Below are 25,921 nucleotides of genomic sequence, written 5' to 3'. Positions count from 1 at the left end.
TCCACGTGGCGGGGTCTAGCTGGGGCAGCTGGTTCCGTTGTGGGTCTTACCACGTGTCCTGCGCCTCCCACTTGCTGTGTGTTGCTGTACCACACCGTGTGGCCACTCCCGGCCCTTCCAGGCTGGGGAGGCGGGGGGATGGATGTTTTTCTTTCAGAGTGTGAAGATGGAGACCTCTTGTTATGACACTTCTTGTAAGAAATCAGAACTGTATCTTTTCGATTGAAGGATAGCGATGGTAGGCCTCTTGATGATTTCCCGGGGCAGTCTCCCTTTTGATCTGATCTGAAGTTTGGTCTTGATCACCAAAGAAATGTTCTTCCAATGTGAAGTCTTTGTCTCTGTGGGTCACGACATGTATTTAAACAAATTTTACAATAAAGTATCCTGACATCTCTGAAGAGTAATCGGGGCGCTGGCTCCTCTTGTACTGGCGACAGTGGCCTTTCCCACGTTTCTGGGGTTTCCTCTCTCTTTCTCTCACATGCTCAGCTCCCAGACCAAGAATGGAAGGGGTCCATGTGAGATGGGGCATGGTAAAGTGGATTTTGTCTTTCAGCAATGATAAGGAGCGGCGATAGTCAGTTCCCATGGAATGTCCTCTGCTCTTTCAAAAGGTTAAAGGGCTCAGTTTTGGACGCAAGCAGAGCTGGAACATACATTTCTTAAAAAAGTGTTTATGCCCCGCTAGGAATGGCAGACAGCTCTCTCATTTTTCTTACCAGTGGACTAAACAAACAAACAGTCCTGGTTGTGGCTCCATGGAAGGAGAGATCTTGAAAAGGCTGCAGAGAGGGGGGATGGGGTGGGTGAGCCCAAGCATGTTATGAGAACCGGGGCGCGGGGCAGAGGGGTGGAGGCAGAGAAATCTCTCTAGGAACTGGGTCAGGCCTTAGATTGAGCGCTGCTTCCTGCTAGCACTGATGACTCATGCTCTTCAGGTTCATGCCCTTTAGAGCAGGAAGGTCTACACAAGGAAAATGCTAATCTGAGGCTGAAGATGTGGGTGGTGTGGAGCCCAGGGTCAGTTCAGGTTTGAACGGGAAAGTGCCGCTCGCTCCATGCTGCAGTGAGGCTAGAAGGGGTCTGGGATGGGGGTGGGGGTTCCAGATAGAGACCCCCGGTGGGCACATCAGTGGGGAAGGGGCTCATCAGTGTGTTCAGATGAGGTGGGAATATGGCAGTGGCCTGTCAAACACACACACACCCACCCATGCTGTTGACACACACACCCCCATGCTGTTGCTGATGGGAGAAGACTCCAGGCCCTGCGCGCGTGTGCGCGCGTGCACACACACACACACACACACTCCAGGCCCTGCACACGCGCGCGCACACACACACACACACACACACACACACACTGTTGCTGATGGGAGAGGACTCCAGGCCCTGCTGGGGTTTAATGCCTTGCCTGAGACCACTTCCCTGGGTGTATAAAGACCAAGTAGAAGTGAGACAGATGTTCCCTGGCTCATTGGGCCACTTCCCAGGATGAACTGGCCACAGGATCCCTGCCTTATAGGGCTAGCTTTGTAAAGTCCCGAGCGAGTGAATCCCAGCTCTGACTGGAGGCAGGATGAGTTACTGTTTTGCTCTGACATCCAGTGATGATTCTTGGGAATCTTGGGTGACACACCTAAAGAAATATAGTTACGAGAGTGCGATCCATCTCCCAGGTGCCTGTTGCTGGAAATCACGGTGAGAGTCTTTGGGGGTCCGGAAACTCGGGCATGAGCAGTAGGGCACGTGCAAGGCCAGAGGCCAAGTTAGCTTGGGGTTGGCTTGAGGAGGATAGCCTTTGAATGAGAAGAATTGTAGCTTTGGGGATAAAAGCATGGCAGATGAGGATTGGGGAGTTCAGCACTTAGAATGTATGGAGATGGGCTTCTGTCTTCAAGAGCGACTTCAGATTTCCAAGGTGAGGAGAACATGACCACACAGCCAAGTGTGAGTTGATTTGTTCAGGAACCCCTGAACATTTCAATGAAAGAAAATTCTTGGCATTTATTATCTAAATTAATTTTTACAATAAGATGTAAATTCATGAAAACATAGGTCTTCCCTCTCAACCCTCTTAAAAAAAAAAAAAAGAAAAAAAGAAAAAATTTCAGCTAAAATGGGAAAATCCTTCCCAGAAAAGAAGAGAGTAAAAGTAGGGGCAGGAGGAGGGTCTGAGGAGCTGGACGGGAGCTTTGTGTAGGCAGCCAGGTATCTTGTTCTGTTGGCCTCACCCCATCCTTAGCCCACAGGACAGTCCCTGGCACATTTGAGCCACTTGGATGTTTGAGTGCGTGGACTGACTGTTCTCTAGACAGGCACTGACTATGGGATGCTAGGCTGGGAAGACTTCGTATGGGACCAGGTTTTCTAGTACCCTGGCATCAGAGAAGCCAGCTACAGATCAGTGAGGCTCAAGGCAGCCTTATTGAACAGAAGAGAAGGCATTTTTGAGATGGGAGGACAGCCAAGCCATGGGTGGGGGGGAGGGCCAGGGAAGTGTGGTGGAGAACCCTGTGGGCAAAGCTGTGGTGGCTTGGCGAGGGGGGCCTTTGGGGTGGGGCCTGGAAGCAACTTGGAGCACTGTCAGAAATTCCTTCTAAGTATTCCTCCTCCTGTGGCCTTGGAGGATATTTTCTGGGACATCTTCCCATACCCCCCTCCCTCAATAAAAACAAAATCAAGACCTTCTCCCCCACTCTCTTTAATCCAAGTGAAAAAAAAAAAAAGAACAAAACACAAAAAACCCACACTGTGTCTTGAGATTACACACTAGTTGCCCACCCAGCCTTTAGTCTTGCTTTGTCATTTTTAAAGGCACTCTACCCTAAAGCAAAAGAATACTCATCCAACTCTCTGGGGAGCGGGACTTGGGTAGGGTGCCGAGTGAGCTCACACTGCAGAGGAGAGGTGCCGCCCCTGAGCCACCCTGCTCTCACCCAGGCGGGATCCCACATCCGTGGGAGGCCTGGAGAACATGCTCGGTTCACGCAGAGGTTACAGAATGGCTGTAAATGGACATGCGTATAGAAGAAGAGGAAATTACTGGAGTCAGAGCTCTGGTGCAAGGGCTTTCAAAGGCGGCCATAAATTAGTCATAAGAACTAAGGAAGATGGGATTCTATTCCTAGGGCTGCTTTATTTTGTGAGGAGGGGCGGGCATCAGAAGAAGCAGTAGGTAAAGAGAATCTGGCCAAGTAGCGTCAAGATTTTGAATCGTAGGCATGTTAGATGCCAGTTTTGCCACAAGTCACCTTCTCCTGGACTTTGAATATTCAGAGTTGCATCTTTATTTTGCAGAGGCTGAATGACAGCCCTGTTTGGAAGGTTGGTAAAACTTTTATTTTTTTTAAAATTTTTGACAACTTTGTTTCGAGTAGCACCTTGTACACATGTGCACCGAAATCACGTGTTTAAGTCCCACTGAGGAAGCCTAGTTACCCTGACCCTCAATGTCATGACACAGTCCTACACGTTCTTTGTGAAGCATAAACGAGGTGGCCTAGACTCGGAGAGTATAAGCAGTTTGGAGGATAAGGAGAATTAAGTAGTGTATGGGATGGAGAGTTCAGGGGTTGGAAGATCTGACTTGTGATTAAAGCAAGCCCAGGTAGACTGGAGTAGGAAGAAGACCCAGGTGGGACCCTGCTTGGTTTAAGCAGTGAGAAGAATGTCCTTTGCGTGACGGCCCACATGGAGCTCAGATATGTTTCCTGACTCTGCAGCAGGACAGTCAGTCCACGTGTGGCCAGTCCCTGTGTGGGAGGTTCTTTAAGGCACTTGTGCCTCAATTCGGTCAGCAGTGGCCTGTACCTGTGTGGTGTGTAGAGCCCAATCCTGGAAAGCTGGCTCTTGCAGAGGTGTTGGGCAATGGGGGCCGGCTGGCAGCCAGCTTCTGATGTGGTTGGCTGCCTGGCTCACACCTCTCAGGTGCTGGCGAGATGGTGAGATCCAAAGGCCCCAGGCTACCACTGAGGTGGGCAGGATGCCACCACCTTCCAGAGCCTTCCTCCTCTCTTTGTCTCCAGGAGTCACGTGGACCAGGGCCCTGGCTTTCCAGGGCTTTGGACTGGCCCACCTGTGGGATCCGTCAGGCAAGGTTGGCTTGGCCTGCCTTCAGTCCAATAAAAGAACCTTGGATCTGACCCTAATTCTTCCCTGTAGATTTTTTTTTTTTCTTTTAGCCCAGTGTCAAATCAGAATGTCCTACACATGTATTCTGGAGTTAGCTGCTGTTTTTCTGTTGTTCTCATGGTTTATTGTGGATATTTGTGTATCTCAAATGCCGTAGGCTGGGATGGGAGTTCCTCTGTCTAATGCTGAGAAGCTCCACTGAGCACCACCCACAAGTCATAACCCTTGCTTTTTGCATCAGACACCTTTGGTTTTCACTTTTTGGTGATGAAGAAAGAGAGGATTCAGCTGGCTCTTTGAGTCCAGAGAGGAAGGTTGTGTGGATCCTAACAAGGACGACTCATTCTTGAAATTCCAGGGCATTCCTGGTTTTGTGTGTGTGTTGTCACAGTCCCTTTTCTCCAGAGGGGTCATATTAGCTTTTGATTGATGCCGTTATAAATGACTGCAAACTTTGTGATTTAAAACAGCTTAAATTGACGTCTTAACTGTTCTGGAGTCTAGCAGTCCAAAATCAGTTTCAGAGGTGAGGTGCTGGCATGGCTGGTTCCCTCTGGAACTTCTGAGTGGAGGGAGAATCAGTTTCTTTGTTTTTTCTAGATTCTGGAGGCTGCTCTGTCCCTGGCTCATGACCCTTTCTTCACATCACACCACCTGTTGCTTCCATCATCACATCTCCTGTCTGACTCTGAACTTCTCCTGCAGCCTTGTTATAGGGACCCCTGATACTACATCAGGTGTCCCCTCCCAGGTCATCCAGGATAATCTTGATCCCTTCTGCAAAGTCTCATTTGCCGTTGATGGTAACACATTCAAAGGCTTCAGCTATAAGGACGTGGACATCTTGGGAGCTCTGAGGCAACCCACCACTGAAATCAGTACAGTCCGCAAAGAGGGAAAGCCCCACAGGGACCTGAATGGTGTTAGATGGCAAAGCACAACCAAGTGTCCCTGTGAAAACTGAAGCAAAGGATGCCTGTTCTGGCAAAGGAGGTTTCCTGGGGAATAAGGGGGAGGCTTTGTGGTAAAATTTGGTAGCCTCCCTCCTCTCCAAGGGCTTCCCTTATGGCTCAGTGGTAAAGAATCTGCCTGCCAATGCAGGAGACGTGGGTTCAATCCCTGGATCAGGAAGATTCTCTGGAAAAGGAAATGGCAACCCACTCCAGTATTCTTGCCGGGGAAATCCCATGGACAGAGAAACCTGGCAGGCCCCAGTCCATGGGGTCATGAAGAGTTGGGAGACGACTGAGTGACTAACCAACAACTCCTTCCCAAATAATGTGATACTGTTTTTGTCAGATTGTGTTGAGGCACCAAGAGTAGAACTTGAGAGAATTTATAGAGGGTTCTTCCAGAAGAATCCTGATGTTGTATGATTAAGAACAGAGGTTCAGGGGAGCACTGAGAGATAGTCGTGGGGTACAGTAGACCGCAGGTGTGGGTGAGGTGGAGGACTCCTGTCTGTTTCTTGCACAGCTTCTCAGGCTGGGTGCCTCCCCTTCATGAGAACCAGGTCTGCTGCATGTTGTTCCTGGGTGCCCTGTCACAGGATCAGGGATGTTTTGGCAGCCTCAGAGGGAAGCATGTTCCTAGAATGGGGACATGTTTTTCAAACCACCATGGATGCATTTTCCTCTAGAGGTGATAGTGCAAATGGCACTTCATTCCTTGGCTAGTCCCTGGTGGTGGTAGTTTAAACTTTGTGGAATTGCTCTTTTTTGGATTGTGTGGACTTAGCACTCAGTCGCTAAGTCATGTTTGACTCTTTGCAGTCCAATGGACTGTAGCCCAGCAGGCTCCTCTGTCCATGGGATTCTCCAGGCAAAATACTGGAGTGGATTGCCATTTCCTTCTCCAAGGGATCTTCCCGACCTAGGGATCGAACCCGTGTCTCCTGCATTGACAGGCCACTTTACCCATGAGCCACCTGGGAAGCCCCTTTTTTGGATTACATGAGAGTAATTAAATATCATTGTGGAGAAATGTGTTAAGTTCTAGGTAAGAATCTTGAAGGTAAAGTTTTTGGAGCGACTATAGGTGATTAGGTGCCCAGATCATTATCATACCATCTGTGCCATAATCTCAAACACTTGAGGTCAAAATGATTTCTGTCACACTCCTGTTTTTTTATATCCAGCTGCCGAGTTTAAGAAATAAATGATTGTACCAAGTTCCAAGGAGGACTTACAGGATGGAGGCCAGTTGCTGCCATAGCACAGGGCCACTATCTGATGGCTGCCACGGGCTCGGGGCCACGGCGAAGCGTGGAGACGAGTGGAGCTGAGATGGTGATATCAATGTGTAGAGCAGTTGAAAAGGAGTTCAGGGCTCTCCTCCTACTGTTGGCTGTACCTGTTCCACCAGATGGACAGTGTTGGAGACGTGAGATCAAGTTCTTAGTTGGCGGTGGCTTCAAAGCGTAGTTGAGAGGACCGCTCCTTCAGGCGCCTCTAGCTTTAAGCGGCAGTGACGTCTTTAGCTTGAATGTGCTTGATGAGCTAATAGCATGCCTCTCTCTAAAGATAGTATTTTAGTCACAATGGAAGAGGCATCCTCCCCGGGGCTGGACAGCACAGCCAGCTTCTGCTCCTTGATACAATCTCTCCTGTTGCCCCCATAGTTTGTAGGAAACACTCAAAAAGGGCTTCCCACCAAATTGAGTTGAAGGGCATCTTAATTCCCCTTGTATCATCCCAGCATTGTTTTGGGTAGTCAGCTGAAATCTTAAAATTCCGTCAGGGACCTCATGACTCTGAAGTGTTGTAGGTTAGCCAGAGACTCTATGACTTGATTTCAACGACTCCTCATTCTGCGTGGATCCCCGGTGCAGGATGGCCTGCGTTCAGAGAGAATGGTTTCCAGAGACAGACTCAGAGCGCTGGGCTGAGGGGCGACTTGTGGCTGCCAGCTCTGTCCTTTTAAGAGGTGTCTAGAGTCAGCTCCCTGGAGAGGAGGAGGCCGAGATGAGGTAACCTGGTTCCACAGGTCAGCAGGGGAGGCTATGCCTTGGGGCAGTGCACCGGCTTTCTGATAATGCAGCATTTTCACTTTAATGCATCTTAAATGTGGATTATACTATTAATTACTGCTGGACAAAAAGGGATTAGTGCAGCTGGCTTGCTCTCCCCCTCTGCACTTTTACACTTCCCCTGTGCTCCGAACGGCCAAAGGGCAGTAGGTTTTCCTGTCATCTGTCTTTTGTTTTAGCACGGCCATGGCTGCTGAACCTCCTGTGCTCACCAAGTCAAAGGGGAGTGGTTGAGGCCGTGTGTAGAGCCCTGAACTCCATCTGGTTCTTGGTCAATGGAGGTGGGATGCTTTCCTTCCCTGGAGTTGGGCATTCTTCCCCGGGCTCTGTGGGTGTCTGTCTGGATGGCATGTCCCCAGCAAGGAGAGCCTCGTAGCTGTCAGAGGGTCTTGCTAAGCACTCGTTTCTCACAGTGCTGCGCCTCCATGGTTATTGTCTGGGGTAGTCCCAAGGTGTCCCGTCCCCCCCCGCCCCCTGCCGCTTAAGAGGTCCTTCAATGGTCCAGGAAAGTAGAGGATGGCTGTGACTCCTGCTGTGGGCCTTCTCTAGTCCCACTGCCAGGGTGGAGATCTCAGTAACTGGTGGTGAACTTGTATCTTGTAATTTGAGACATTCTGAATTCCTAAGTTTTGGTTGTACCATCTTGTGCTTGTATAAAACGGTACGGATTTTAAGAGATCTATGATTACATTTTTTCCCCCCATACTCAGGCTAGTATACTCATTTTTCATCCATATGGAATGAATTTTTTTTAAATAGATGAGGCATTAAATAACAACATCTCAGTAATAATACTCCCAGGAGTACATAACGTGGTATTGTTTGCAATTACACACAGTGTAATCTGTTGTGTGTACAGGCGTGTGGGCTTTCTGTTTACTGGCATCCTTCATTATATGGTAACATAATATACAGAATTTCCCAGTTGCAGAAATTAGAAAGTGGAAAACAGATTTCTTCCACATAAATTGGAAAACCGATTTACAGAGTTGGTTTTTTTCTTTCCTTTTTCCTTTCATTCTGTTTTTTAACTTGATATTTCAAAGTTTGTGGCAAATGAGTTGACAGTGGCATAATGCTTAAAAATCTTCACTTAATTGAATTAATTTGGGATTTAAATTCATTTTAAGTAATAATGGAGAAGACTGCAACAACCAAGATGCACAATATGGAGCATTCCTAAAATGGGAATGCCGTGGTGAGGAGGTGGAGGAAAGTAGGAAGTCTGCTATCCTCTCAGCCGTACATTCAGGAATTTCAGGTTTCAAAATCGTAGCCTGATTGAAACCTGACTAAACCTTTTTTTTTTCCCCTTTATACTTTCTTTGCCTCAAAACTCTTAATTCTTCTGAACTTGGGGATTGCAGAATTAGGGATCATTTTTTTTTCCTCGTCCCTTTTCTAGGCCCAGATGTTTTACCATCGTGGATCCAAATCCTTAATAAAACCAGTGTCTAAATTTCACCAAAGAAAGTATGGAAATTTACTTGGTTATATACTTAGTATATGTCGGATGGTTTCATTCCATTTATTGAGAGATGGCTTTGCTTTTTAAATTAATTTTTAAAGAGGCAATATACCCATAATAAAATTTTCAGAAGGCACAGAAGAGTATTTCTTTCCCCTCTCCTCCTGTGCTGCCTGCCCCTCAATCACTCAGTTCCCCCAGAAACACCTACCATTAAATCCCCTGGGTAAGGCATATACTTGGATACAGCCATCACAGCATTATATAAATAGTTTTTCTTTTTAAAAAAAAACTAAGCATCAAGTAGTGCTTTCTGCTTAAAAGATTTCCTCCCCTTATCAGAGTTTCTCTGTCTTATTTCAGAGATCTATTTATCCTCTGTAGAATACTTAATATTAAAAATATTAATGAAATCCAGTTACTTGAAAATCAAAAAATACTCTCCTGAATCACTTGGGTCAAAGAGGAAGTGAAATGACTGTTACAGAATCATTAGGAAATACTGAGAACTCTGTGTATCTAAATGTATTGGTTATTACCAAAGTTTTATTCAGGGACGCATTCATGGCTTTAAATCCTTTCATTATTAAATAAGAGAAAATGAAGATAATGAATTAAGTATTCAACTTAAAATTGGAAAGAATAAAGCAAGCCTAATAAGATGCAAGGGATACTAATGAATTAGAAAACAGACAGAAACATGAAAGTGATCAACCTAAGAGCTATTGGTTTGGGGAAAAAGTCAAGGGAATAGACTAAGCAAGTACCATATCTAAAAAGAAATAAAACCAAATAAAACTAAAAGTAAGTTGATATGTTAGAAAAAAGAGTTACCAAATTAAAAGTTACACTTGAAATAATTATTTTATGTTATAAAAATAAAATTGAGTAACTTAAAATACAGCCTTTTTGAAAAGTCTCAGTTGACACGTCTGTTCTAGATGACTCAGAAGTCGGAGTCTTTAAACGAGGAGCTAGGGAAGAAACTAGGCACTAAAAAAATCAATACTTCCAAAGTGGGCTCTGGGTGCAAGCGGTTTCATGGATGAATTCATTTAAACTTTGGGGGACAAAATAATTAATTGCTCAGTAAACTGTTTCAGAGTATAGAAAAAGAGGTAAAACATCCTAGTTGATTTTACAAAGTTAGCACAACTCTGGGAACCAACATTATTACAAAGATTACACAAAAAGAAGGCTGAAGATTTAGCTCAGGCATGAGGATGGACGCAAAAATGCCAAGTAAAACAGTCACAGATTGAATTCAGCAGTATTTTAAAAGAATCGTGACCACATAGGGTTTATCCCAGAAATGTAAGAGGGACTTAAGATTAGAATGTCTAGTCTCCAAATACATCGTGTAAGTAGAACAAAGAAGAAAAACATATATCCAAAAATGGCATTTGGTAGTTCTCTATTCTTATTTCTAGTTTGCTTAGAATTTAAAAAAGCAAAACAACTTTGCTACAAAGAGATTGCATTAATTTGATCAAGAAACCAACAGCTACAACACTTGGAGATTTAATGGCGAATCAAAAGAAGCAGCATAATGAAATTGGGAATAAAACAAAGATTGCCCATTGTACTCATTTCTTTTTCCTGCCTTATTGAATTGGCCAGGATATACAAACCAAAGTCAAATAATGGTTAAAAAGAAACAATGAAAATTATTTGCAGATGTTATTGTCTTCCTAAGATACCCAGGACACATTTACATGGAATTAAGTATGGAGTTCAGTTACAAAGAAAAATTTCAAAAATCATTAGTTTTCTCGTATACCAGGAAAACTTGGTTGGAAAATATTACAGAGGTCACACAGTGGAATGGAATCAAATAGAAATGTATCTGGGAAAGATAGCATTTCAAATAAATGAGAGGAATTAAAATAGTAACAGCTCACATTTTCCCATACTTGTATGTGCCAGACACTATGTTAAACACTTTTACATGAGCTCATCTCATTTAATCTTCACAAGAATTGTATGAGGTCAGCACTACATATAGTTCCGTTTTATAGATGAGGAAACTGAGGTTCAGAGAGTTGCAGTAACTTACCCAAAGTCCTGAAGGCTTGAACACTGATCTGATTGGCAGTAAAACCAGTGACCTCCCTCCCGGTGCTTTACTGTCGCTAGTAAATAATTATAGGGTAAATAGGAAAAAATTAATTTAAATAAACAAATAGGGAAAACTGAGTTAGAGCTATTCTTCATAGTGTATATTATCATATATCTACATGAGTTAGAGAGCTATTAGTAAACCTGAAATCATAAAAGAGCTCAAAGAAAGTATGCTGCTGCTGCTGTTTAGCCACTATGTTGTGTCCAACTCTTTGTGACTCTGTACACTGTAGTCCACCAGGCTCCTCTGTCTGTGGGATTTCCCAGGCAGGAATGCTGGAGGGGATTGCCATTTCCTTCTTCAGGGGATCTTCCTGACCCAGAGATCAAACTTGTGTGTCCTGCTTGGCAGGCACAGTTTACCACTGAACCACCTGGGAAGCCAGAAGAAAGTGTGAAAAGTGAAAGTGAAAGTTACTCAGTCCTTTGAACTCTTTGTGACACCATGGACTGTAGCCCACCAGGTTCTCTTTCCATGGAATTTTCCAGGCAAGAATACTGGATTGTCTGGTTGCCATTCCCTTCTCCAGGGGGTCGTCCCGACCCAGGGATTGAACCTGAGTCTCCTGCATTGCAGGCAGATTCTTTGCCATCTGAGTTACCAGGGAAGCCCATAGTAGAAAGTATAGGTGAATGTTAATCTGTATATGGAACAGGGAGGGACATCAGGCCCGACTCTTCTGGTGAAGAAATGATAACAGAAAAGACTGATGTACTACATTTTAAAAAGTTCTTTATGCTGGGCACTGATAATCAGTATTTAAAGGCATATGACAAACTGAGAAGATATTGAAAACACATCGTCAAAGTTTGTCCTCAACATCCTTAATATATAAAGAGCTCTTAAAATCAACAATAGAAAAAGATAAAGAGAAAAATGAGCAAAGAATACTAAATAAGCATACTTACATATAGAATAAATTTGGATTGCCCATTTGAAGAGCCAAATGATAGCTCATTATTTTCACTTATTTGTTTACTAAGAAGATTGTGCTTTCTTGTTTGTTTTTCTTTATAGAGCAAAAAAGGAGTGGTTATGATGAAGGAGTAGAAAAATTGGTAAACTCTTTCTGGAGAGTACTTTGACAATGCGTGTTAGGAAGCTTTAAAATAAGATTTATTTAAATTTGTAACTTGTCTCACCATGAATTTCCTGATTCTCCTTACTCTGTCCCACTTCTCCTACCTTAGCCTATTTTTGCCTAATAATATTAAAGAATTTTTGAGTTTATTATCCTTGATTTTCTCTCCTTCTAAAGAATGTAAGCTTCACAAGGAGGAGAGATCTTTGCATTTTCACAAATTTATCCTTAATGTCTAGAATAGGACTGGTAACCCAGTACCTTCATGTATAATATAATATAGAGATCTCCAATTGTGCAGAAGGTATTTATAAATAAAGATTGTCATTATAGATGTCTATAATAGTGAAAAATAGTAGCCATCTAATTCTCTCACAGGGGACTGATTTAAACTGTGGTGCATCCATATGGTTGATTCTTAATGTGGTTATTTAAAACTCTTGTCTCATGGTTAGGAATGTGGGAAAACAGTGGTGTTAAATGAAAGGAGGCTGTGTGTACTATAGGACTTCAGTTTAATTTTAAAAAATATGCATAAGGGCAAGATTGAAGGATACCTGTAACAGAATATTAACTTGAGTGGTTACATCCAGGTGGTACAAGTACACGCTGCTTTTAATACTCAGTTTTCAGAACCCTGGGTAGTGAGTATCTGTTACTTTCATAATTAAAAAAAAATATATGTCTCATTGTTAGTGAGAATGTAGGATCACTTGAATTTTACTGATCTGTGGCTATGTCTAGAAATATTTTAGGGATTAAAAAATTTTCAAATTAGCAAGATCCTAATTTAAAAAAAAAAAAATCAGCAAAAATGCTTCCCACAATGTCCTTAGGCTACTTGGTCTTAATTATTTATGATCTTTACTATAAGTGTCTAGGGTATGTGTTTGTAAAAATAGTGGAAGTCTTAGTGATGTACATGCTTGTGGAGTCCTGCTGGAGATTCAAGAATACCTCTGCCTGTTTAGCTTTCCTGGTGGAAATGGTGCGTTGTCTTCCTGGTGTGTCATAGAATCTCAAAGTACACTTGGATTGCACTTGGGCATGAGCTGAGACTGAGAATTTTCAACTCCCACATTAACCAAGGGGTAAACGGTCTACCTGTTGTGACCTATCAGTGTGGAAGGACTTTAGAGCACAGGTACAGAGGAAGCTGCCAGATTAGAGGGGAAACGTCAAGGTGGGGGCAAGATCCACAGAGTGTTAACAGTGGTGCCAAAAAGAGAAGACCAGGGTTCCTGATGGAATTTTCCTAGCCAGCAAATCAAAAGTGTGTCCAGAATGTTTGGGCTGAAGTTTCCCAGATCCTTAAGTCACATGTCATCTTGGCCAGCATTTGAGTTCCATCTCTGCTGCTTTATGATCATGAGTGTTAATTTCCTTTTTGGTAAAAGGAGATCAGACTAGCTCCTCTCTTCACTCTACTTTCATATCTGCATTCTGCGGGAATTTTGTGTCTTTTGATATTAAAGCATGTATTTTAGGTATGTATTTGTCATTTGTGGCGATGGTGAGGCCTGATGAGTATTGTCACTTCCTAGCTGTGTGGGCCCAGATGTGAGCATGAGAGCTGAAATTGCATGGTGAAAGGAAAGTTGGCAGTAAAGGATCAGTCTGGCCTAAGTGAGAATCTCAGCCCTGCTACATTCTGGCTAAAACTTTCTCCTTTTCATTTTAACATGGAGAGTGTATTTGTTATCTACTGCTGTGTAACAAACTACCCCTAAACTCAATGGCTGAAAATAACAGTTATTATTAATCTCTCAGAGCTTCCATGGGTCAGAAATGTGGGTGTGGCAAAACTGGACCATCTGCCTCCAGATCTCTCATGAGGTTGCCATGAAGATGCTAAACAGGGCTACACTCTCATCTGAATGTTTAGTTGGGGAAGGACCCATGTCTGAACTGATTCACGTGCTTGTAGACAGGATTCAGTTCTATGTGGGCTGTTGGATAGGGTACCTCTGTTCCTTGTTGGCTGAGGACTACCCTCAGTTCTTGGCCATATGGGCTCCTCCTCAGAGCAGAACACAGCATGGCAGTTGGCTTCCATTAGGGAGAGCAAGGAGTGTGTAGGAGACAGAAGCTACAGTGTCTTTGTAACCACATCTCAGAAGTGACCTCTTTGCAGTTAGAGGTGAGTCACTGTGCACAGCCCATGACAAAGGGGAGGGGACTCCTCAAGGATGTGGATTCTAAGAGTTGGGATCAGAGGGGCTTGACCACCAGAACTGTAAAGATTGAGAGGGGAGGTGGTTTTCTAAGGTGTCAAAAGTGTCTTAGATGCTCGGAGTTACTCCTATCTGTCTCTGGTTTAAAAACTGCTTTTCTTAAGGGTAGTCTGTGGGGTTGAGCAGAGTAAGTTAAAAACAGGAGGGCGTCTTATCACACGGTCTAACGTCCACTCATTGTCTTCTTACACTGAAGTCTTGAAGTGTCTGTTAGACCCATGACTCTTCACCCCGAGTCTGCTGGGTGTGGTGCGTCTAGTATAATTTGAGAGGGAAATGGATATTTGGCTGATGAAAACGTCCAGTGTGTGTTTCCGCGGGTTAGGCAGCCATTCGGGGGAACGCCCGGGAGCAATCTGGGAGCCTGCGGGTCAAAACATAAAAGCCCTCCAGGGCTGCCCCTCTTTGTGTCTGAATGCCACCACCTCTGGAGTCAAGAAGGTCTGCCTGGCACAGCCTCTGGGTGAGGGACACTCCAGCGGGTTGCGCTGGGTGCCAGACATTGCCACAGCCCTCGGAAATGAGTAAGAAAAAAATCCAAAGCAGAGACCTCCCCCTAGAACAAGCCGAGCTTTGTGCAGAACAGGCTCCAAATATGAAAAGACCATTGTTCCCGGATGGCTTTTTAATTAATGCTCACCACTCACACCCATCAGCTCGCCAAGAAGAGCCGCCTCCTTCCTTCCTTTCCCCTCGTGCTCGTCCCCTACTCCTCTCCCCAGGGTCTTGGGGACAGGTTGAGGGCCACTAGGGATGGGAGGATGCCAGGAGCAGCATTGGCTGAGAGTGTTCCCCTTCTGCCCCTGCCTGGCGTACTTGGATGGGGGGGCCCTCCACCTGTTGGAGAGCAGCCCTCTGCATTTCCAGGTTCAGGAGCCAGGCCTGTCCCCTGGGGGCTCCTGGAACGAGTCCCGGCCTCAGCCCGTTCCAGTCCTTCCTCCCAAGCTCTGCGCGCACCTTCTCTTGCCTAAAGCCAGAGCAGTGAGCCAGAAGCGAACTGTTTTCTCTATGTTTCAGGTTTCCCCTGGTTATCCTGCTCGTAGAGCTGAATCTGGATGGAGGAGCCTATTAAAAAAAAAATAAGTCTTTAGCTTTCTAGTAGTTCTTTCTAGATCAACCCTCTGTTCCTCTGGGTAGGGCTGATGTAAATGCAAGGGACAGGGCTGAATGGGGAGACGAGGATTCTACCATTGACCTAGCAATGGCTTAAGGGGTCTGACTGAGGAGTTGCTGCGGGGTCAGTGTGGCTGGTGGCTCAGTGGGATCCTGCCCCGGCCCGCCCTGGCACTGGGAAGCATGCTGTCACAGACCCACTTGCTCTGTGCTGAGTGTCTCTGCAGGCTGGGGGTCCAGATCTCTGAGCTATTTGTTGTATTTTAAGTAGCTCTGTGACCCTCCTGCATAGATCTAGACTGAACTTAGCAAGTATTCTGGTTACCAGTTGCAGAGATCACGGCCTCAACAATTTATCTTCTGTGAAAAATTTTCCTTCTGTTTACAGGCAGTTCCCAAACCTGTGGATTTGTCCTGCGCCTCCTTGTGCCTTAGGATTCTGCAGACATGACCTCAGTCCTTTATTCTGCATAATTTTGTTAAATATCGTGTAGACTCATCATTTGCGACCAGGGCAGAAACCATTGAGCATGATCTTGAGTTAGAGATGGGATCTGTCCTAGCAGGGGACACATCAACAAGGAGTTATGGACGTGGGCACCAAGGAGTTAAATACACATCACCCGGAAGATGGTGGATTTTCAAGTTACAGGGTTACAAGGATTTAAAATTAAGAAACCCTAGGGGTTTACTTGAATGGTGGACAAGCCCTGGAGAGAAGATCTGATTGACCAGATAAGTTGTACACGATTCCTTGAAAATCTGTTCACTCCAACCCCAGCAGCTTAACTTCTTGACATGTCACCCAAATGTAATTGTAAATGCCGTGGGAAAGAATCTTGAGTAGGGGTGAGTTCTGTGAAGTCTGTGAGTGGGAAAAACAAGCATGAATTATTACAGCACAGCCAGATTAGAGTTATGCTTTAGGTTCTCATCGGCAGAGGAAGGCAGTGCTCTTGAGATTCCTGCAGTATGGTAGCCACCAGCCACGTGTGGCTACTGAGCCCTTGAGATGTGGCCACTTGGCGTTGATCTGTGCTGTAAGTAAACACGTACAGGTTCTCAAGGCTTAGTGTGAGAATGGAGGGGTGGTGAAGGGGAAGATAGGTTAGTAACACTTCAGTGGATTGCACTGGAAGTGATATTTATTTATTTTTGGCCATGCCACACAGCATGCAGGCTTCCCTGATAGCTTAGTTGGTAAAGAATCCCCCTGTAATGCAGGAAACCCTGGTTCGATTCCTGGGTCAGGAAGATCCGATGGAGAAGGGATCGGCTACCCACTCCAGTATTCTTGGGCTTCCCTTGTGACTCAGCTGGTAAAGACTTCACCTGCAATGTGGGAGACCTGGGTTTGATCCCTGGGTTGGGAAGATCCCCTGAAGAAGGGAAAGGCTACCCACTCCAGTATTCTGGCCTGGAGAATTCCATGGACTGTATAGACCATGAGGTCGCAGAGTCGGACACAACTAAGTGATCACACCCACCCATGCAGTATGTGGGAGCTTAGTTCACTGACCAGGGAGTGAACCCATGCCCCCTGTCCTAACTATTTGACTGCCTTGGAATTCCCTGGAAGTGATATTTTGGATGTACTGGTATTAAATAAGATATATTTCAATTTTTACCTGTTTACCCCCTCCTCTTTTCTTTCTTTTTTTTTTTTTTACCATGGCTACTAGGGAATTTAAAATTACGTTTGTGGCTCCCATTTTCGATGCAGATTTCAGAGGAAGGATGGCTAAACAAGGGAGACCCAGAGATGTGCTCATTTGGGTTCTCTGACAGGAGGCTCTGAGGAAAGTCACGGCTGGCTCCACTTGGGAGCACCATGAGTAATGCTGTGGGAGACGACCTGTGTTTGCATTTGGGGGTTAACCCGTCCTAGTCAGAAATTCTTTAGATTCTGTCCTCCTGGCTGTGGTCGGATTGCGAAGGAGTGCAGCAGAGTCTGTGGCTGGGAGGACGAGTTTCCCCAAGTACCTGGGGAGGCCTGGGTGCCCTGAGATGAGCAGAGGTGGTGGGCCTTAAGCATGGCAAGCCCTCAGAGGGGTGGGGGGATGATTACTCAAGAGCTGGAGCAGCCCTCCAGGGTACAGAGCTCTTGCTCAATGGTGAGACCTTAAAGAGAAGACAGCTATTGCTCAAACAGACCTCTGGACCTCTGAATCCAATCATTCCAGTTGCAAAGGCCCACAGGCAAGGCAGCACCGGCTAATTCTTCTGTGGTGGTAGACCATACCCCACTGTTGGGACAGAGCCTGCTGGTGAAGTTCTGCCTTTATGTAAAGCAAAACTGGATTCCTATGGGTGATTCCTTTTCACAGCATGTTTGGGGAGGGTCCCTTTGGGAGCAGAGCCCACCGGCTCTCTTTGTGGAGTGCCTGGGCTTGTCCTCCTGGATGGAGGGAGCCTGGCAGGCTTTCTCACTGGCACAAAATGTCCAGCCTTGCTATGGGCTTCTACCAGTTGAGGGGTCAAGGGTTCACCATACCAGTTGTCAGTAGTAATATCTAGAGGGTTAGCAAAACGAGATTGACCTTAAGCTGCTTTTAAGTTTGTCTCTCTTGTGATCCTGCATCCACAGTACTGGTCAAACCAGTCTGTATCTGGCTGATTATTATCAATAAAGTAAACTTAACTCTGTGGCCAGAAAGTTTCTGGCATCCGGCAGCTTAGATTTACCTGGTGAAACTGCCATAGTGACAGGTTTGCATTTCACGAAGGGCAGTGCCTCTTAAATATGAGAAACTGGGTCCACTGTTTCCCCACAGAGAAGGGGGGAACCTGAACCCCCATCCCTCTTGTCGATTCACTGCCAGTTCCGAGTCTTTCACGAGGTTGATCTCTTTTCATAGAGGGTTGACGGATAGTTGTTAGCTATTGGTGCTTGAGAATGAATGGGTAACCGTGTGGGCTGTCGATTCCAGCTGTGTATGGAGAACCTCTGTGGTACTGACTGGTGGTCTGCACACACTGGTTTGCAGAAGGTATAAAGCCACAGTCTCTGCCTGGCAGGAAACCATATCTAGTTGGATTGATAATTATCCACACAAATAATTATGCATATTTAGGGGCACAGGAGGAGCAGAAGAACCTGTGAATAAATATGCATAGTGAAGAGGAAGGCCAGGCTAGCACAGTGCCTCTTGAACAGAAAATTGAGAAATTCCGGAGCCTAAGGGCTTTGGCGGCCGGAATAATATCAACGTTTATTTGCGTTTTCAGTTTGCACTGTTCTCCAATGTGCCCATTGACCCTCTTAATCTCGGAGGTCGTTTGGTCAGACCAAGACATTCCTGGTATTGGCTGGTGAGCTGCTGGGGCCCCTGTGAAGTTAACATGATTTCACCCAGGATCCCGCAGCTCAGGAGTGGCAGGACTCCATGTGGGGCCGGGTGGGAGGGGAGGGCTAATGCGTGTTTTCACTACGTGCCAAACTACGACCCTCACCTATGGTTTCTGCAGAAGCTTGGCACACTCTGAAGGCTGACCGGTAGCCTCTGTGTGTTTCACGTGAGAGGAATTGGGGAGCTGACCTCGGGGAGAAGACTGTGACAGCTGTAGTTGTGAATGCGACTGGAGGGACAAAAAAGGTGTCCATTAGAGAGGTTTGTGCCAGCGGTTTAATTTCCTTTATTTCAGAACTGGAAGTTATTTAAATTACTTTATAGACTTCCTGTTTCCTTGCAAGAGCTCATTAAGTCCAGGCCGAGCTTCGGCCTCGCTGTCATGGAGCAACCGGACCCGCAATTCCCATTCTGTCCGCTAGGGCCCCCACGGTGGCGAGGACATGCCGAGGATGAAGGAGAGTCCCGGCAGGCTGCCCCTTTTACCAGACGTCCAGTTATAACTTGACGTCAATGGTGTCCCTCAAGGATACAGAATTACTTGGTACTCTGGACCCTATAGACTACTTTGTGAACTTGTCCATCCCACCATTATGTTATGGAGAAGAGGCAGGCTGGTCTCATCTGGCCAGAGGACTGGGGCCCTCACCTACATCTCTGGTGATCAGATGTGACATTAGGACCTGATATGTGTACAGTGAAGGCTGCAGATCTCCCTGGTGATCAGGAATATGAGTCAGGGTTAACTGTGGATTCCCTTAGCCCTCTCTGTTATCCATGGAAGAGGGCTTCCGACAAGGGTTCCAGAACTGCACTCTGGCTTTTGAACCCTGTTCCCAGGCAACTCTTGCGGAGATGCGTATTTGACTAAATGATTTACCTGTAAACTTTCCAAAAAAATAATTTGAAGTGATTAGAAAACACCTCTGCCGTTGCACACCTGTGACTGTTCCATCATGGGGACACCTGCCCGTCCACTCAGGGCTGGATTTGTGGGCAGAGTACTAATGAGGAAAGGTAGGAACCAAACAGGTATTAGGAGGGAGCATACACGGTGTCAGCATCCAGAAACTGTCATTGGCGCCCTGTATGGACCGGTGGTGATGCCGAGAGCTCACTGCTTACCTCCATCCACCTAGGGAAAGGTAGGGAAGGTGGAGGTGGGATAGACTGCCACATCCAGGCCTTCCTTGACTCTGTACACGTTGTTCCCTGGTTTGAAGTTGTGTTCCATACCATGTATCTCTTTTGGTACTCAGTGGGTACTCTGTTTTGGCTGGTCCAGAAAGTCTCGGGGGAATCCCACACCTGGGAGTTGCGGAGGGGCCTCATTCCTTACTATCAACCAGACAAGAATCTTTCTAAAAAGGGAGGTAATACGACGGCTTAAGTGTAACCTGAGTCAGACTTGCATGCCTAAGTGACCGCTGAGTGTTCAGTATTCACTTACAACCTTAAGGTCTGTAATTTCTTCATAAAAAATTCTAAAATAATGAAGATGACCTGGTAGGCAAAATTCACTGGTATTGTCTAAAAGCTTTTGATAAGGTCCCTCATAAAAGATTAAGAGAGAACAAAACCACAGTGTGGCGGAAAGTCCTTGTTGTGGATTAAAAAATGATTAAGTGATAGGGAACAGAAGAATTCCGGTGGAGACCCACTGCTTGGAGTGGGGAGAGGTTAATAGAGGGGTGCCTGAGGAGTCTGTTGTTGGGGCTGGAGTTATTAAGTGCATTAATTGTTTGGAGAAGGAAACGGACGGTGATTTAGTGCAGTCAGCTGCTGCTACCCTGGTTTTTGTCACTGGTTTCAACCCGGAGAGTCTGTACTGCCTGGAACCTACTGGGGGAAGAGGCGGTGCAGGGAAATGAAGTTTGCGGAAGTCTATGGCCTAAGTCTATGGCTTCCCTTGTGGCTCAGTGGTAAGTCTCCGCCTGCCGATGCAGGAGACACAGGTTCAATCCCGGAGTCAGGAAGATCCCCTGGAGAAGGAAATGGCAACCCACTCCAGTATTCTTGCCTGGGAAATCCCATGAACAGAGGAGCCTGGCAGGTTACAGTCCATGGGTTCGTAAGGAGTTGGATGTGACCTAGCAACTAAGCAACAACAACAAATGGCGTAACTCACATTGGCAGGAAGTCCAGTCCACACGGACGAGCTGCAGTGCCCCCTGAACTCGCCGCCTCTCCTGAGGAAAGAGGTTCAGAAGCTATCGAGGGCAACAGCCGTTCAACAAAGTGGCTTTTTTGGATCAGACAGAGGAAATGGGGGTGGGGTGGGGTTGAAAAATAAAGAGTTTCCTTAGGAAGGACGAAGCAGGCTATTGTGCTGTCCGGTGTCTCACTGGCTTGCTGCATTAGAAAGGAGGGACACCTTTTCAGTCTTTCTGACCATGTTATCTTTTGTGCCGTTAGATTTATTTTTAGAGTCACAATGAGGGCACCCTGCCGGTCACGGACACACTGCCTCTTCAAAGTTCTCGGTAGGGCCTTTGCACACTACTCTGACACACATTACATACGTGTGTGGGCTGCCTGTGGGGATGGCCTGTTGAATGTTTCTGGTTGAATTACAAGCAGATGATCACGCAGAACCAGGCTACCAGCCCAGCATCTTGAATATTCTGAGTTTGAGGTGGGGCACCCAAGCTGTCTGGGGAGGGGAATGGTTCTGAGCTGAGTGGAGGGCGGTGGGGTGGGGTGCTTGTAGGAGCTGCGGAGCCACCCTGTGCCTGCTGCCTGTGTGCGTTTCTAGTTGCTGCCTCTTTAGGGCAACTTGCTGTGTTCCTCCTGAGACTGAAATCAAAGTTTCTTGCTTGGGGCCATCCGCCTCCAGAGCTGGTGCTTTCCTGAAAGGGCTCTTCTTCCAAGCAGGCCCTGGATTTCTTTTTTACTCCCCTCTTCTTTACTTTCTGATTTCCTTGTGTAGCTGTCTCCTTACCTGTCCCACTTGTCATTAAAATCTGAAAGAGTGCTGGCCTCCCCCAGAAATGTCTCTGAGTCCCTCCTTTCGGCTGTGAGCAGATGCTCTGTGTGGATGGGGTCCTCAGCAGCACCGCCCCCCCATCCCCCCCTCCCCGGGGTAGGGGGGTGAATTTTTGCAATCTTGGTCCAGCATAGTTAGAAGCTGCAATTACTACTTGGTTGCTAATTACCGGGCCTCACATTAGATCAGTTTACAGAGGGAGCTTGGAGCCTGTCAGCAAAGGTCAGCCTGAGGTCCTCTCACTAAACAGCCCTCTTGGTGATAGCTGTACAAGGAAAAAGGCATTAAGAGGGAAGACTGGGTACCAGATCCTGGCTGCAGGGTCTTCGCTGGGTGGGGTGGGGGTTGGGGAATGGGAGAGGGAAAAGAGCCACAGCTGACTAAAGGGGTCATGGAGGCTGATAACCCTTTTTACAGCCTTTTTCAGAGAGCCTGGAGGAAGGCCCAGCCCTTTCATTGAAAGGCTGTGCTTTAGAGAGGGCCAGGCAGACACACAGGGAACCAGGACGTACCCACCGCTGGCTTCTCATGCTCGACTCTGTTAGAAAGATCCATTCAGCCCCAGCTTCTGAGAGGGAAAGCAGGGCCTCAGAGAGAGCGCCCCAAATGGGTATCCTTTTCCTGTCTTTTTACCACCCGAATTACATTATTTGCTTAATTTTTGTTTTTCATGATTTCCTGTATTAAAACCATAAATACCTGCTCTAGCATCATCCCAAGCAGTGATATCAGGGGAATCACAGCTTTGGGCTAGTTGTATTGGCTCAAATAAACGTTAAGTAGATAACAATTTGAATTTAAAATGTCCACCCACTCATCAACTTGCCTATGGCCAGTGGTGCTGGTTGGACATGCTGGGAAATAATGGTGCGAAAGACACCAGTCTGGAAGTGTGAGCACTTGTTTTCCAGGCCAGCCTTACTTTCTCGTGAGATGTGAGACCATGGGTGAGTCTCCCCTGCTTCTCTGAGCCTTAGAAATGAGGATTTGGCCTCCGTTAGATTTTATTCAAGTGAAATGATTTTATGCAGCTTCTCTCTGTATACATATGTGTGTATAAAGATGAATAACTGACACTTACTAAGCATTTACTGTGCTAAATACTTCCATTATTAATCCTTACAACCATATGGGGCAAACATGATCTCTACAACCATTATAGGTATGATAAACCCAAACTGGGTTAACAGTTTGCAGCTTTTCAGTGGCCTCCATGCTGAAATGCCAGCCCAGGGCATATGCTTGTAGCCTGTTCTATACTATGCTATACTGTACTGTGTTATATATAGGTTTTCTTTATTTTATTTTTTGTCATTGACCCACTTCAAGGTGTTAGTTTAGAGCCTCTCTGATAGCTGCTTGTGGGGCGCAGTATTAGAGAAAAATCATTTGAAGTGATGAGTGGAAATAGAGCATTCCGATCCTCCTCATGGATGGATCTCTATATATTCCCTCCTCAGGTGTGGCACAGTCCTGAGTGCTCAGTCCCAGTTGTCTGTTCAACCCTTCACTGACTGGGACAGGCCTGGGCTTCACTGTAACTCCCTCGCTTCAAATCAGGGCCAGATCAGTATGCGGTCGGCGGGGGCCTGGCAGGGAGGCGGGGAACGATGCGTTACGTTGATAAAGGGCTTTGCAGCCCGAGCCCTGGGATTCGGAGCCGTTTCAGAACTCTGTGTTCAGCCTCACTGCAGATACGAAGTGTCTCCCCAGCACCAGAGACTCTGGCACTGCCAGGAGGACACTGTGCTGTCCTGACCCTCTGAAATAGTCAAGGGGCGGTGGGTGCTGGGGGCTCACGGGGCCTTCCCATCACCTTGAGTGGCACCACTGCCTCGCTCACCATTGTGGTCAGGGCTCTGGGCCTCTCTCTGGATTGGTTGAATCTGAAAGGAGCCCCACCACGTTTTGATTTATAGAACAAGTGTGCAGAAAGGAAAAGGCCCCTGGGTATTTTGTATGTTAGGGAGGTTTGGCTGGGTGGGGAGGTGGGGTTGTCTTCTGAGAGGGCTCTAGAAGGTCTATCCGCAGAAGGTTTGGCAGTAGAACCCAGACCTTGGTTTCATGATTCCTCTTCTCATCCCGAGCCCGGGAGCCCCGGGCCTGCGTGTGAGACATGCCTTAGAAAACCATTTTACTTAACTTCCACCCCCTGGGTGCTGACTAACACCACTTCCCCGCATATAACTTCACATTCGTGCAATTAACATATAATTTAATACCTGGAAATTCATGCTGGGTGGAGCTGGAAAGGATTACTCAGCTTTTAGCAATTCAGACTCCTGGCTTATAGAACGCCATGTGCTGTGTTCTGGGTCTCCTGTTACTAACTTGCTTTGCCAGTATTCTTGCTACTTAATTCTTCCTTCTGCCCCTTGAAGATGAGTGCAAATGATGACACTATATATATATATATATATATATATTTTTTTTTTTTAATCATTTTAATAACTGAAGGGCTGTAGACTGCCTGCTTCTCTAGTCAACGTGTTCTTAACTATCTTTTCCCATCGGCCGATGGAATTCAGGGGTGCCATAGTTTATTTCACTTCCTGTTTCTTCGTCAGGGCAGCACCATCAGTATTAAAAAATGTGCTAAGTAATTATCAGGGAGGAACAAAGATGGAAACTTAGGACAATTTTGCAATTTAAATTTAGAATGTATGCTGGTGGTTCTAAGTTTTGTTGGAGAAATTACTTACTATGTTGACACATATTAATGGGAGGGGGTTCGGGGGGGAATCACAGTTCTTAATATACATGATCCCTGCCTATTGAAAGATAAAAAAGGCTGGGTGAACTCTGACCCAGAGTTGAGAACCAGCATAGTTGAAAGCCAATCAGGATATCTTGAAAATATATCTAAATGTTCACATACTTTGAAAGAGGACGTTTAGCACAGTACAGATGGAAAATTGTATCTGATAGGAACTTGGAGGGAGGAGAAGAGTGAATCCCTTAAACCTCGATAGTCACAGCTTCCTGATCCAGTGGGTCGAGAAGGATCCAGAACCCCGGTCCCAGGTGAGCGTGCTCTGTGAGCTACAGGGGACGTAGGAGTGGGGAGAGTAGCCCAGAGGCTGGCCATTTGGTTCCTGCCATGGATTGAGCTTGTGAGCCTTTCAAGGATTGAGAACTTGACTTTGGAAAGCTTCTAAATTTGTTCCTAGTGGGTTTGATTTATTTTGTTGAGGTCAAATTAGTGCTAATGGCCCTAATGGTTTACAATGCTCCTAAATGGTTCTTAGCACTTAGGCGGGCTTGGCTGGCCACTGTGGGCGGGTTTCCAAGTGTGGACCATATCATTCCTAGGGTATATTTTTTGTTGTTGTTGAAGTTACTGTTGAGAGTATAACTCTATGTGTGTGAGTGAGGTTAAAAGGTAACAGCAGAATTAGTCACACTTAATATTCTACTTTCTCTCGGTATCAGATCCAGGGATGTGTTTGTGAACACGGGCCCCATGGGCATATGGTACGTGACCAGGGCGTCCAGCTGAGCATTTAGTAGTTGATGATTGTCCTCTGCCACTTTCCCTGGGAGCATATTGTTCATGAAATGCAGTAATAGGGACGCCTCAGATTTCCTCCTGCCGTTCCTGGTTGCCAAGTAGTTCCTGTAAGAGCGGGTAACCAGGTTAAACTCATATCGGTGCATCCCTTCCAGCCATGCTGTGGTGTCTGTGAGTTCATGGCAAGGTCTTTGGCAAGGGGATTATACTCCCCATAAAACTGGCTCCAGTCTCCTGATTTCTGTGTGATTGTGAGTAGGCAGAGCAGACAGGTGTCTACAGAGGAGCTGCGTGTCTCTACTCGTCCACAGAACTGAACTGTGCGTGTGCACACACAGGCAGGCTACGCGGGCAGTGAGCTCCTAAGGCTGCCGGCGCAGCTGACTCGAGAGAGAGTCAGGGCTTCAGTGCCGGAGCTGAGGTCTTGGTGCACGGTCAAGACAGGGGCATTGGTTAACCATTTCTCCATGCTTTGATGGAAAAGAAAGAAGCTACCCCCACATCATAGTTCTTTGGCCCATCAACTCTCAGAGTAGTGCTCCTGAAAATAGCAAATGTGGTTTTGAAGGCCTGTCAAATCCTGTCATGGGGAAAATCCTGCTGGTTACTATGGGCCGAGCCAATGCTGTTGAGGGTCGAGTGAAGGATGGGGCCTTTACCTTCTCCTTTCTAATGGAATGGCTACTGGCTTCTTCTCGGAACTCGCGTTCCTTTTTTTCCTCTTGCACATTCTGCAAACACGCTTTTAGTCTATTGGTATGCTTGGCGTCCTGAAGCTACCATACTTATCCTCAGGACCCAGTGAATTTCCCCTGGAATGGTTTGAAGAGCATTCAAGCTACCTGTGAGATGCTTGCTTCTATTGAGAAACATTTCCACATTTGTCTAGTTCAT

At 46.2% G+C, this 25,921-nt stretch overlaps 1 protein-coding gene and 1 long non-coding RNA gene across 3 annotated transcripts in view; one reads left to right on the top strand and one right to left on the bottom strand.

The window, feature by feature from the left end:
- The window catches only part of ZFHX3 (zinc finger homeobox 3), a 296,214-nt gene that overhangs the window by 26,885 nt on the left and 243,408 nt on the right, over nucleotides 1–25,921 (top strand). The window lies entirely within an intron of this gene.
- The window catches only part of LOC145514580 (uncharacterized), a 41,804-nt gene that overhangs the window by 10,518 nt on the left and 5,365 nt on the right, over nucleotides 1–25,921 (bottom strand). Inside the window, exons 3-4 of one of the 2 annotated variants that reach the window (XR_014060249.1) lie at nucleotides 20,659–20,719; nucleotides 10,687–10,762 (exon numbers count right to left, since the gene is read on the bottom strand). This is a non-coding gene — a long non-coding RNA (uncharacterized LOC145514580). Of the gene's footprint in view, nucleotides 1–10,686; nucleotides 10,763–20,658; nucleotides 20,720–23,941; nucleotides 25,133–25,921 lie in introns of those variants that run through there. The other variant, XR_014060250.1, reaches the window with a different exon arrangement.

The sequence above is a fragment of the Giraffa tippelskirchi genome, chromosome 7 (assembly GCF_054371585.1).
Source record: "Giraffa tippelskirchi isolate mGirTip1 chromosome 7, T2T-mGirTip1v1.2.pri, whole genome shotgun sequence".
In the NCBI taxonomy this organism is placed as follows: Eukaryota; Metazoa; Chordata; class Mammalia; order Artiodactyla; family Giraffidae; genus Giraffa; species Giraffa tippelskirchi.
Note: the sequence above shows the minus strand (reverse complement) of the source record. Positions and strands in the feature narration are given on the sequence as shown.